Here is a 13,720-nt window from a genome sequence, read left to right on the forward strand (position 1 = left end):
GCTTGGCCATGGCGAGACTATTGTTGTCGGTTTGTTGCGCAAAGGGAGACAAACCATGTGCGCGCACTGACAGGCGATGTGCACGCACATGGCGTCTCCTCTCTTCATGACGGCTGTGACCCAGGCACGGAGCGCTTAATAAAACAATGAGACACGAAGACACGACGAATAATCCTCAACAGCGAATGAGGTCTCCTACGAAGCACTCCATGCATTTCCAGGAATCGTGGAGAGGCGGGGGCTGCCTCGTCGGATTCCGAATTCTGTATGTGAATACAACCAAGTGAAAAGACAAGCGAATCCAGACAGAGCCTCGCGACCAGCCAATGAAACTCCATGAACTGCTATCACCATGCAAAGGAGGGGAAGAAAGCTCTGCGGAGAGAGGCGGGACGAGCAGAGACTGTCAATGTGCATCTCGCACCTGCCTCGTAGCGCCTCAAAAGAGATCTCAGATTCTAAGATCTGCAGTGGGCGACTCACACCCTCTGCTGAAGAGAACCGTCTTTCAGACAAGCCATGAGCGTCTCTCACACCCACCTCGTGGTACCACCAAAGAGACCGTCTGCGATGTCTGCAGTGTGCGTCTCACATCCACCTTGTGGCACCTCTAAGAGGCCGTCTGTGATGTCTGCAATTTGTGTCTCACACCCACCTCATAGCAATGCCAAAAAGACAGACTGGTCTGCGCCTCACACCCCCCTCTGAGAAGCCAGCCTTGTCACCCCGGGTCATGTGTTTCTCACACCCGCAGCTGAAGAGAGTGCACAAATCCGAGACCAGCCATGTGCTCTGTACAATCACCTTTAAAGAGACAGTCCGTCCCTGCGCCTCACGCCCACCTACAAAGAGATGCCCACAACTGAGACCGGCCATGTGCTTCGCCTCACACTCACATCCGAAGAGACAATCATTCCCTGAATCCAGCATCCCGAGCGAGGCCCTCCATTGGCACCACACTCCAAAAGTGACAACCCGTCCCCGAGGGAGGCCATTTGCTTCTCACACTCCCCTCTAATGAGACAGTCCATCACTGAAACCTGCCATGTGCACCTCACACCTGCCAAATGAGAAGACCTGGCCAACATGAGGAAGGTGAAGGCAATACATTGGGGTCGGGGGGGAATAGCATGTCAAGGAGGCCAGATCTAACAGGATCTAGAGTAAGGCCCTTCATCGGTTTACTTCTTTGAATCACCCAAAAATAACAATCATTTAAGATACAATCTGCTCAGATACCCAAGCTCCCAGTTTGTATACTCAAACAATACAACATAACATTTCGATTCTCAGTGCTTCCTAATACAACTGTGCTGAAACTACCTACTCTACCCATCTAGCTGTCCCAAATTATTTTGTTGTTTGCCCATACATTTCACAACACCCTAACTTTATGATCTCCAACTAACTATATTGATATGCTAAAGAGGAGTTATATTTACTGGATCAGGTTTGTTCAACATTAGCACTGGTTTGGTCAGCAACTAGATCTTGTATATATGTATTTATAACCTCCTTTCAAATGATAAAACCTCTGGTGCAGTACAAGACTTTGATTAAAGCTGTGGTAATTAAATGTTACGTTTCTTAATGGTCTTTTCCAGCATGGATGATGTGCAAAGAGGAATAAGGGTTTGTTGGTCACTTAATCAGATGGGCATGATTTTTCATGTTGTGTGCTCAGCTGTCCAAACTCCATTATAACTGCCACTAATTTAAGGACAATTGGCCAGGCCGTTATAGTATGACACATTAATGGAAGCAGGCTTTGGGAGCATCCACCGCTCACTTGCACCAATGAAATGCGCACTATACTCGCTGGCCCCCTACATAGCCTCCGTAAACATATAAAGTTCTCAACCTTGCTAAACCCTCATACATATAAAATAATCTTTTTTATGATGTTAGGGACCCTTAAAACAAGACAGAATTGCCTAAGATTCTGGCATTCCAAAACGCATTAAAAGATTGAAAAAAAAACAACTTTCTATTCAGTCTGGAAGGACAAAAAATGAAACACCGCTCATGTGGCATCACTTAGAGCAGCTAGGGCTATTGAACCATAGGCTGGACATATTTTCCATAGTGAACACCAGGGCAGGTCACAGAAAGAGGAGAACGTGATACAAGCTGTAAAACACAAGCCAAACTGAAATTAATATGCCATCTGTTTGGGTGTAAGTATCACCATCCGGGAGATTTGAGTTATAGTTAAAGTTTACTGTTAGGGTAGAAATGTAATGCATATATTATGTTTATCCTTCTGTACCTTTGATATTCCTCATAATATCTATTTCCTTTCTTCTTTCATTCAACTGCTTATGCTTTACTTCATTCTTTTCTCTCGCTTTAAAGAGTTTGTTTTCCTCCGATTCTGTCTATGCTTATAATACTCCAATTCGCTCCGCTTGCATATTTTCTATAACTTCTACTCTGCTCCAATACAATGCCTCTTGTTCCATCGAGATCGTTCTCTCTAATCACCTCTGTTTCAAGGAACATAGTTTTACTCGTTCTAATTATATCCCTTTCCCCTCACACCCCTCACCTCTCTGGCTATCAGCTGGTTGCCAAACATGCTGGTGCCATGAAGGGACACTATGGCTAGGAAAGTTGGTAGGAAAGTTGGTCTAATTTCTGGATATGCTTCACTCAGACTGGACTTATAAAGCATTGCGCTTTCGGGACATAATATTTGTCAAGATTCAAGAGGTCCTCTCCTCCTTTTCCATTTCCACTCTATCCCATAATTTAATTTTAAATTACATTTCATATGTAAGACATTCTGGCATAAATAAAGGATACTGCTGCTTAAACATTAATTTGTTCTCAGAATGGATAGGCCACTCGCAGTCTTTCCTTGCAGATGGAACGAGTACTGCAAAACGCTTTAAGTAAATACGAGGTATCGTTTTCATTTACAAATGGGACATCGAATAATTGCAAGAAAACCAATAATGCCACAACCTTCAAAGACAAAAGTCTGAGTGACTAGTCGCACTACTGTAAGAACAATCTATGGTTTATATTTGACAGAAGTTCCCGAGTGAAAACCCAAATGCAAAGTACAACTAATAACATAACTGTACCCTAACCAACCATCTTTGTTTATCATATTATGGTGCGCTTAACAACAAAAACGATATAGAAAATTATACGAGTAACAATCAACACAAATACAATTTAAGCCAATCAAAGCTATAGTACCTACTGAAATCAAATGGAAAACTACCCAAATGTCATAGAAGTCTTTCAACTGTGGCGTTCACTAATTGCTGACAGGTATGCATGTAGCCGCTCAATATGACCCTTCACACCACCCTTCTAGATTTTCAGGGTTCTCCCCATTGACACCCCATTTCTCATCCCACCTCTCCTCACAGTCCTTGCACTTTATTTGCGTCCCATCAGCTGCTTGAAGAGGTCAGCCATTGCCAGATCATGCTCCCCTTGCTCTGGTACTCTCCGGGGAGCGGCTTTTTGTGTGTCCCCACTTCTGCCCCCCAGGATCTCAGGTTCCAAAGGATTTCCAGCTTTGAGTTTGGCGCTCCCCACCCGCTGCTGCTGAGACTACAGGCAACCGCCCGCAGCGTCGACGTACTGTAAGGACCCCTAACCTCACGCACCAAGGGTGGAACCGGAGACAGCAGGGCAAGGAGCCATCATTGTGGGGGCACATAGCCTACTTCTTGATCCTAAATTGGTACACTAGTTGCGTGCCGATTTCCCCGACTTACTATTCTATGAAATCGGTTACATTGTGCTATTTTGGACGCTGTGCAATATGAAGATTAATTACATCATAATGTACACTCCACTGTTTTGCAGTATTCAACGTACCCAATTGCTAGATAATGAAGAACATAATAGAGTCACCGTCTGATGGATCCCAACCTAAATGTAATGTCGTTACTGTGTCGTTCTTATCTACCGACAAAAAAAACAAACAGGCATCCACTTCTGTCATTACAGCTGATCGCAGCAAAAAGACAGAAGTGGATGCCTGCTTGTGCCCTGGGGGGATTGAGTGCTGCGCCTCGAGCTGGCTGCAGGGGGGAGGGAGAGAGGAGGGGGCCTGCGCCTGCTTCCCTTACTGGAACGAGCGCTGACACCATATGTTTGCAATGTAATTACAAACATATGGTGTCAGCGCTCGAGCCTGCAAGGGAATAGCCACATGTGCAGGCGTTGCCATTGAAGGCAATGGAACTTGGGCACTGTTGTGGCTTAAAAAGGTGACCGATGGCATTAGGTCACTCAGCGCATGGGTGCTGCGTAGGCGAGACCTAAAAAGGATAGACAAGTGATGAGCATGCCTGAAATATCCGCGGCTTTGTCCCCTAACTCCTGCTCTGTGCGTCATCATTGCCACCTTGAGACTACAAAAATCTCCTTCCCACAAGTTATCCAGGTGTCCCATGCGCCACTCTCTGAATCACCTCAGGCCCTAATTCCCATTGACGCATTCATCCTCCCACAACAAATACAAATGACTAAGATAAAATGCTGACTCGGTCTCACCTAGATTCAAATATGATAGGGAAATGATACACCCTTCTGTGCAGCAGGTGCATTAAACTACCCCAACGCACGGGGGTAAATAAGGGCGCACAGACTCCGAACCAGGGCAGATGCGGTTTAAGTCTTTGAGCGTGTTTGGCCGTTGTAGTTGCAGCTGATTACATTAAAGCTGCACCCCTGCCTTTCCATCACCCTCGCTAATGCTCCCGCCAGCAGTCTCCTGTGACAGAGCCTGGCCCTCTTCAGTCGGCCCTCGGGGGTAGCTCCTCTAATTGATGCGGGGGCGATGAGAGTTGCATCCTATGAGACTAACAGAAGCGTCCTCAGGGGAGCATGGTAAAGTGTGTTAAATAGGGCTGGCTGCCACAGGATACAGAGTGCGCTTGTGTGCTGGCTTCTGTACAGCTGCTGTCAGCAACAGGGTGGGTTTGGCAGAGGGGTAGGATTTACAATTTTTTTTAACAAATATTTTTTAATGGGAACAGGGGCAGAAGACTGCCGGGGTTACTTGAGTAGTATATTAAGAGTTTGCTTTGTGTACGGGCTGTCTGTAAAATAGGGTGTGAGCGGAAGACTGCCGTGGCTTCTTTGGAAAAGAGGAGGGGGTGCAAGTGTGCCAGAGACTGCAATAGGAAGCGAGGATGGAAGTCTGCCAGGAGATGCTTTTTATGAGAGAATGGGGTGGGGGCTCTCAGTGGCTGCTTCCAGTAGAGATGGAGAAAGTCAGCCTGGCTATCTTAGGGAGATTTCCGCCAGAGCTTTGCAAATGAAGTTTATTTTTCTTAGGGCTACTTTGGGTAGAGTGGGGCAAGTCTGCTATGGAATACTAGATAGAAAGGAGAGAAAGTCGGTCCTGGAATACCTTCGGGTGAGGGTAGGAAAACGGGTAGGGGATGCCTGGTTAAGTGTGTGGCTCGGTGGGATGTGGTGTGTGGTCTGCCGTGGGCTACCTAGAGGGTTGAGTATGGTAGGAGTCCTCCAGTGGCTGCTTTAGGCTGAAAAAGAAGCAGCCTTTTTTTTTTTTTTTAACGAGTCTGCTAAGCGAGGGCACAGTACGGTCTACTCAATAATATTTTTAATTCGCTCCGGGGATAGTAACAGGTAGAACTACAGCTCTGAAACACGCAGATTCAGCGTAAGGCGCATCAAAGGAACCCTGAAGACAGTCCATCTTCAGGGGTCATATGCGCATCGGAGAATTAATCATACGTAAAGTATAAGCAATAGCACATCAGGCAGACAACATGTTATAAAACAAAGGAAGCAGATAATACAGATAATACATGCCAGCATCACTCGCCGCCCGTTCTCACGAACATGCACAACTCCCAGAATGCTTTAAGATAGTCACCTAATTGTTGTGCCTTTGTGTGCAGAAGCAAGGTAAACAAGCAGAGGGGCCGGGGTGGTGACGGGGACAATGGATGAGACAGGACATGTGCACGCCTTTACCCAATTGCGTGTTGTCTATTTTTAAAGACGCACGCAAAGGCCAATGAAAATAATGCTAAAAAATCCACACAAGCACGAGCTTCTGAAAAGTGGAGTTCAGCTGCAAGAGGCCGTATCCTTAGAGCAGCACATGCGCGCTGCGCTAAGGCTCAACCTAAAAACTAGCAATACATTCAAAATTATATTTGATCCTGGCTTTAAATAAAATACTCTCTTGACACCAACCCTGTTAAAATAAAAAATGCGGTGTCACCTGCCTGCCTCTGCAGTATACCAAAATCAAGCACAGCATAAAAGTCCCAAAACATTACCCCTGAGATTTCTCGCTAGTTAAGCAGAAGCCCTGAATAGAATTTGAGAATCTCAACGGTGAAAGAAAGTTAAATATGGTGATCCTAACTCTGTACAGACAGATGTTTAAATGAAGCAAATCTGATAAAGTTGAAATTAATATATGACATCCAAACTATAGCTACTCACTCAAAGGAACAACATAAGAAAGAAAAGAATTGAACACTGTCTTCGCAGCGGAGAGACTAAAAAGTCTAACATATTATCCACACAAAATGTTTTACAATAAATTTACCCAAGAACTACATGAAACAAATAACAGAACTTTAATATATTCTACATTACTCTACAAAGAAAAATACGGTACCAGCCACTACAATTAAATGACTTTCACAGACAGAAACCTCAACCATAAAAACACTAATCTTCTTTGGAAAGAAGGTCAAACCGTCACCAAACCCTAAAACTTTGTAAAAGACGGGTCTTTATTTAAGAAAAGTTCGCACAACTCAAGGCATCTTAATATGATCTACTACAAACAAAATATTACACAAAGATTGATACGCTTATGGTAAAAGACAGGATGTTGCATAACATATGTTAAATTCCCTTCTGGGCTTGTTCTATCTTTCAGCTGCAGTTGATACTGTCAGTCATGACTGTAGACTAGTGGCAATGTTTTAAGCTCATTCACTGCCCAGGTTAGAGCAAAATATTTCAAGATATTCTTCAAAATTCTTGCTTTTCTGCTGCTGAGTGCAGCAGGGGATCTGTCTAATCACCATATAAGGTAAACAATAACATGAAACTGCTAGGTGTTCTTATACTAGGGGGGAGATGGAATTTAACAGTAGGAGATGTGCGCATGTGTGTGCCGAAGCACACACTGCTGTGTCCTATTTTGTAACTGGTATTGGTGTTAGAGAAGCATATGCTGCTTTACAAAATTAAATGATTGCAACTTGTGCGGAGAGAACAGGATAAAATAGAGAGAGCACAGTGCACCATGGGGAGCTTAGGTTACAAGCTTCTCTTCAGAGGCATGATTGACAATCCGTCTCCATCAACAACTACAAAGGAGTGGGCCTGCTCTAACACACAGAACAGGGACCACATGAACATCAGCGTGCCAGTTTGCAACACATAACATGCTTTGACTGTGAAGTAGGCAGACTTTCCTCACACAGAGAATAGGCACCACAAACGCAATTAGCAGCACAAATGTAACACGCACACAAAACATGCAGCACACAGTTCCTCGAGGCACTAGATTAGTTAGTACATAATCAGCACTGGCCTCAGGCAATAAGGTTACCAGATCCCCTGGTACGGAAGAACCACAAGATTCAATCCTGGGTTTTCGTTAAACATCTTGATGTATTTTATGAGTTCTGGTTCACTTCAGTAACTCTGATGTAATCTGTAGAGTTCTAGGGGCATCATGTGAAGCTCTGCGTGTCCTGGGTGACCACTGGGTCATTTGGATTGTGGCTGATTCAGATGGGGCTGTGTTACTTGTGATGGATGTGATTTAAGAGAAGAATACAATTTCCTACGTGTTGGTGACTTCTCTTAACAGATTTCTAATGGAAAAGTCTAAAATTAATGCATTGTGTCCTTGTTGACATGGAGTCAGCTGGTAACATTATAGGACAACTATATATTCAACTTAAAAATGAGGTACAGTGCAACTTAAAGTGAAAGCATCGCGTATTAAAAGGTACTGTTAATCCTCTTGCCATTCACCAGTCAAAAACAAAAAAGAGGAACACAGCATCAAGAGCGTAAATATGATTATAAATGGTAAAGTGGCGAAATAACACTGGCTGGGGGCAAACTGATAAAGGAATTGTGTTACCAAGGAGAAAGATGGGAAGGCATATTCACTAAGAAAAATGATTCCTAATTCAAACAGAACTTTAACGAACCACTAACCTTGTACAGGGTCACCGTACGGCCATGGGTCGTCACCAGGAGCCGATTGCCTTCCTCCCCACCAGGTTCCAACTTAAGGATCACATCGAAACCACCGTTTGGACCTGACACAAGCTTACACAAGTTAAACTCAGACAAGAAGGTAGCCATGCTGGATTAGAATGCCATAAACCACAGCGAAAAGGTGACGTCAACATGTACAGCATGTTACCAAAGAAGAATAGATACCGACGGTGGACAAACCACGAAGTCACATGTGAGTTCTTTGAAATAGAAGACAGACCTGCAAAGATTACAACCAGAAACGTTAATTTTAAGCAGGAAACTTGTAAGTTACCTTAATACGCAGCATTTTGTTTTTAATGAGCTGAAAATACAGTGACTAATTGTAAACTCGAATTTCTTGTGACATTCAATTAAAAACAGTAAAATGGAAATACTTTAAGTTTTCGTATCTGATTAAACGCCAATATGATGAAATGTCAGATCCCAAATAGAGATAATTATTAGTGTACAAAATCCAAATTCATTCTTGATGGCGAAGGGGTTATTACACCGTTGACAAATGGTTGAAATGTAAAACTATGATGGAAACTGAAAGCGTCTGCACATTAAACAAGCACAAGCGCGTGCCTCACGTGGTAGCAGGTGGAGGGTAGAGAGGAGGGGGCCTGCGCGATTCCCTTGCGGGAGCGAGCAGCAAGGCGCAATAATTGATAACATATGGCACCAGCTGCTCGCTCCCACAAGGGAATCTCCAAATGTGCACGCATTGCCATTGAAGGTAATGGTACGCGTGCACGTTTCTGGCCGAAAAAGGGAACCGATAGCTAAAGGTCTCTTTCCTATGCAGCGCATGCACGCTGCGTAGGCGAGACCTAAAACTGTGTGTTGCATTCTCCTTCCGTATTTCCAAAAGCATGGTGTATACAGAATTTTGCCAAAAATCACTGCCACCTGGAATTCTTACTCTAGTAACAGTGTTCATGGGGCTTCAGTCAACCAGAGATTGCCAGCTGGGGTCCTGGGGTCCTCAAGAGTACAATTGCCATACATAAGAAAGGCACTGTTATTTGGAAAATATGCACAGAGGGCAGCAGAAAAGCCATCATGTTGATTTGCTGCAATTTACTGTAATTATGACGCTTATTTCTTCCTGTAAAATGCTCAACTTATGTAATCCTTTAAGTCTCCAGACTGGATCTGGAAAAACACTGCGAACTCCATTATGGCTCCGCCCCACCCTAGCCATGACAATACAGAATTGCATATAGGCACCAACTCTGGGTGCTGAATTCTGTACCTCTCTTTTACGTGCACTTTGACACAGACCTGGATTCTGAGCTCTATTACTACCAATGTTGTTCAATTACAGAACAAATACTACACAAATACATTTATCCTGGCAGTGTCGCAGGGATATGGCCACAGAAGACTACAGGCTTCAAACCTTGTAGGGAGCAGATGTTCTGCACAGACCTGCATGCTGTCTATGTTATCTGAGGGCCAAAATGACTTCAAGTCCTATAGCAATTTTGCTCTGTACCTGGACATGTTGAGGAGATGGGAATTCAAATTTTCCATCCGCAAATACAAGAAACAAGGCTAGTCGCTCTCCTTTTCGCCCTCATTGTGTAAATCTAAATATAAGGCTTTAAAGAATAGCACAAGAAACACAACTGAGACGCCTCAACTACCAAGTGCTCCTGTGTAAGGTGAGGTCACCAAAATCTGTGTCTACTGGACCCGACTCCAGCGTAGTATTTCTCCTCGGCATGCATTCAGATGCTTGAAAAAATATGCCTGAGTTCCTCCGACTTTCTTTGTATCCGCATCACGTTGTAGCCTCCAAAGAGGCCATGCTGCAGAAATTCAATATAACTCTGCCTTTAACCAGGGTTCCAGTATTGTCAGTTACATTTCTGCTTCTCAGGGCATAGAAAAAAATAAGGAAAATGAAGTCCCCATCAGGGGTACCAAATGTATGCTGCTCAGTGTAATTTCTGTGGTGGTATGGTGCCTTGATGGTGGTTGATGCTGCCAGCTTTCCCATGCAAGACTGGCCAACATATCTGGAGGACACTTCGCACTTCCTGAGAAGTGTGACTTCTTTGAATCTACAAACTGAAGAAAACCTAGTATTGTGCACAATAGACGTTGTGTCACTTTACACATCGATCCCTCATCAATTGGGCCTTGAAGCCATGGAATGGGCACTGTTGAGAATGGACAAACCACTTGAAACGAAGTACCTAATTTTACAACTACTAGAATTTTGTTTAAGCAACAGCTACTTCGTATGGCAAAATGAGTATTTCATCAATTAAGCGGCACAGCCATGGGTTTTCCTGGGGCATGTATCTACGCAAACATCTTTATGGCGAAATTTGAATTGGAGTACATCTTGGAAGACATTACATGGCAAACTGGCATTCTGTACTATAAAAGGTACATTGATGACGTTTTTCTCGTCTGGAAGAAACCAATGGAAGACCTCAAGCGCAACATACAGAGTTTAAATCTAATTAATCCAAGGATTCAACTCACAAGCCAAATGAGTATCACTACACTACCTTTTCTGGATGTGCAGGTGAAAATGGATGGTAATAAGATTCACACTGAACTTTACAGAAAACCAACTGATAAGAATACTGCACTTCAGTATGGAAGCTTCCACCCGACAACCCTTAAAAACAATCTCCCAGTGTCTCAATTTATGAGAATAAAAAGGATAGCATCTGATGATACTCAATGTGCCAAAAGCTTTGAAAAACAGAAACTTTGTTACCTAAATCGAGGTTATCCCGAAAAACTAATTGACTTGCAAATGGAAAGGGTTAAAACGATACCAAGGGCAGAACTGTTACAAAAAAAGACCAAGGACTCAAAAAAGAGGATGGTATTCGTTTAAAAATATTCAACGGCAACAAGAGAAATCAAAAGGACAATACTTAAAAGATGGGATATTTTACAAATGGAAAGTGATTTTGAACATCTTTATGACCAGAAACCCCTTTTTGCATACTCAAGGTCAAGAAACATAAAAGAATTGTTGAACAGACCAGATGACATGGAATTAGAAACAGCCAACCCTAGAGGTACAACCAAATGCTTTAACTGTAAGAACTGTAATAACGTAATCAGTGGAAGTAAATTGTCTCATCCCAAAACAGGAGAACAAATAAGTCTATGACATTCGGCAAACTGCAACGCAGAGCACGTGGTATACTCCATTAAATGTCCTTGCGGATTATTGTATGTCGGCAAAACCGACAGGAAGATGAGAATACGCTTGGCTGAGCACAAAAGCAGAATTCGAAATAAGAATATGACTTCACCATTGGCTAGACATTGGGTTGAAAAAGGCCATACCATAGCACAGGTTCGATTTCAAATTATCGAACAAGTCCCACAACGTTTGGGAGTAGACAATGCAAAAATCTTACTCAGAAGAGAAACCTTTTGGATTCGGAAATTGCAGACTTTAGTTCCAGATGGGCTCAATGACAAATTGGACATGATATGTTTCCTTTAGTTTAAATCAGAGATTGCAGCTAATTTCCCGCAGGGTATAACCTACACAGTGGTGCCTAGAATAGGTTGAAATACACATAGTGTTACCACTTGATTTCAGATATGATTTAATTGTCATTTGGACTATTCATATTGATAACAAAAGAATGTAGATGTGATCAAATGATATTTTTTCTTTTTCTTTACTTCTCCCTCTTTTTCTTTACTTCTCCTTATCTGTTTCGCCCCTATTGGCCATAGAATGAGTAGATATGACTTCGGGTATTATCCGAATGTAGTCATTCACGAGTAAAGCCATTCAGTCATCTGTTTAATATGCTCCCTTTAGTCCATTAGTTCGTAACCCATAGATAATCAGTTGAGAATAACCCTCTTTAGATATGGCCGCCATCGGTTTATGCTTGAGTCCGTTTTTCGTTTTGGAAGCATCAGGTTAACCGCATTAACATAAACGAAGGACTATCGTCCTCGGTGTTAGCAGTGAGGGAAGACGCCGGTACAACGCCACCTTCTATGCATCTCCGGTAAGCGTTTAGTTGTATGAGAGCCCCTTAAACCTGATGGTAATCGGTTCAACTAACCGAATGCTAAACGCAGCTTTCATTTTATTTGTAGCATGGGAGTAAGCTGAGGGTTAGCGAGACTCCGTGAAACACAAAAAGACTCGCAGGTAAAATAACGTTCAGTATTTTGATTTGGAAACTGACCAGTACGTAACACGGTGGTATCACGCATGAGAGGTCCCTCAACGTTTTTCATTTATTTATTCTGTCAGATTCCCTTTAAACACCGTTGATAAGAAGCACAGATCTTGAGGTGAGCATAGAGCCTTGCGCTCATTACATGGCAAACAAACCCTTGTGGTTTACTGACAATGATTTATCGGATTGCTCATGGCAAACTTATGTTTTTCAATTATTTATAGGTAGTCTTTTTCAACTACCGGATGTGAGGTAACTATATACAAGCACTATGTAATATCTTGTGCTATTCATAGCGCTAGTTTGGATACTCATTTGATTATACATTTTTTTAGATCCTCCCTAAACTATGTAGACCATGCAATAAGTTTGCAACCAGTTATTTAGGTAAGAGAACGCTATATGACTTTATACAGTAAATGAATACCCTTCTTTAAGCATCGTAATTAAATAGGTTTCCTTTTTCTCTTTTCTTTTATAGGCCCCTGATGAAGGGGTTCATAACCCCGAAATGCATTGGGTTGTATATATAATTGTGTTGTGCATAAAGATTTGTGAAAAATGTATGATATGATATGTCAATTGTATATTATTTATGTATATATTACATTTGATTATACTTTACGTGTTTAAAATGAAATGATGCAAAAAACAAAGCATATGGATTAAAAATGCAATAATTGGAAAACTTTGAAAATTTTAATTTAGTTAGTGCGCGCTGGAGTCCTGGTGATCTAGTGATCCCAGGCCATATTCATTGTATTGTTGGGTTCTAGCAGGCACCAATCTAGTGCAGCACACGTACCGACCAAGTGGTCAAATTTGAGGACAGAGTGCAATACCACCAACCATACATTTGTTAGCTTTCCCAAAGTGTCATACACCCTTCATTTGTACATATTTTCCCGTGTTATTTACAATTATCTTATTACAGCCACTTTTTATTGTTGAGTTGTGCTGTTTTTAAGTTTATCCTTGAAACCGTTTCTTGTTTTTACAGTGCTCGTCAACCCTGATCTTACTTTTGGGGCGGAGTGCTAAAAACAGAGGATTAGAAATTCAGTGGTCTGTTGGTAACAGCTATTTTTTGCCAGTTTTTTTAATGAAATGTAGGGGGTCATCTTTGCATGACTGTACTGATTAATTATTCTTCCAAATAAAGTGTGTGGAATGTACTTCCATTTTATATCTAGTTAGAGTTAAGAGTTGTTTAGGTTCTACTGATGTGTTTATGTTTCCATTATTGAATTAGGATTTTGAGTTACCATATTAAACATACAACATTT

At 42.4% G+C, this 13,720-nt stretch overlaps 1 protein-coding gene across 5 annotated transcripts in view; it reads left to right on the forward strand.

Annotated features, from left to right (window-relative positions):
- Positions 1–13,720, forward strand: part of PIKFYVE (phosphoinositide kinase, FYVE-type zinc finger containing) — a 2,266,845-nt gene that overhangs the window by 2,044,235 nt on the left and 208,890 nt on the right. The window lies entirely within an intron of this gene.

The sequence above is a fragment of the Lissotriton helveticus genome, chromosome 3_1 (genome assembly GCF_964261635.1).
Source record: "Lissotriton helveticus chromosome 3_1, aLisHel1.1, whole genome shotgun sequence".
Lineage (NCBI taxonomy): Eukaryota > Metazoa > Chordata > Amphibia > Caudata > Salamandridae > Lissotriton > Lissotriton helveticus.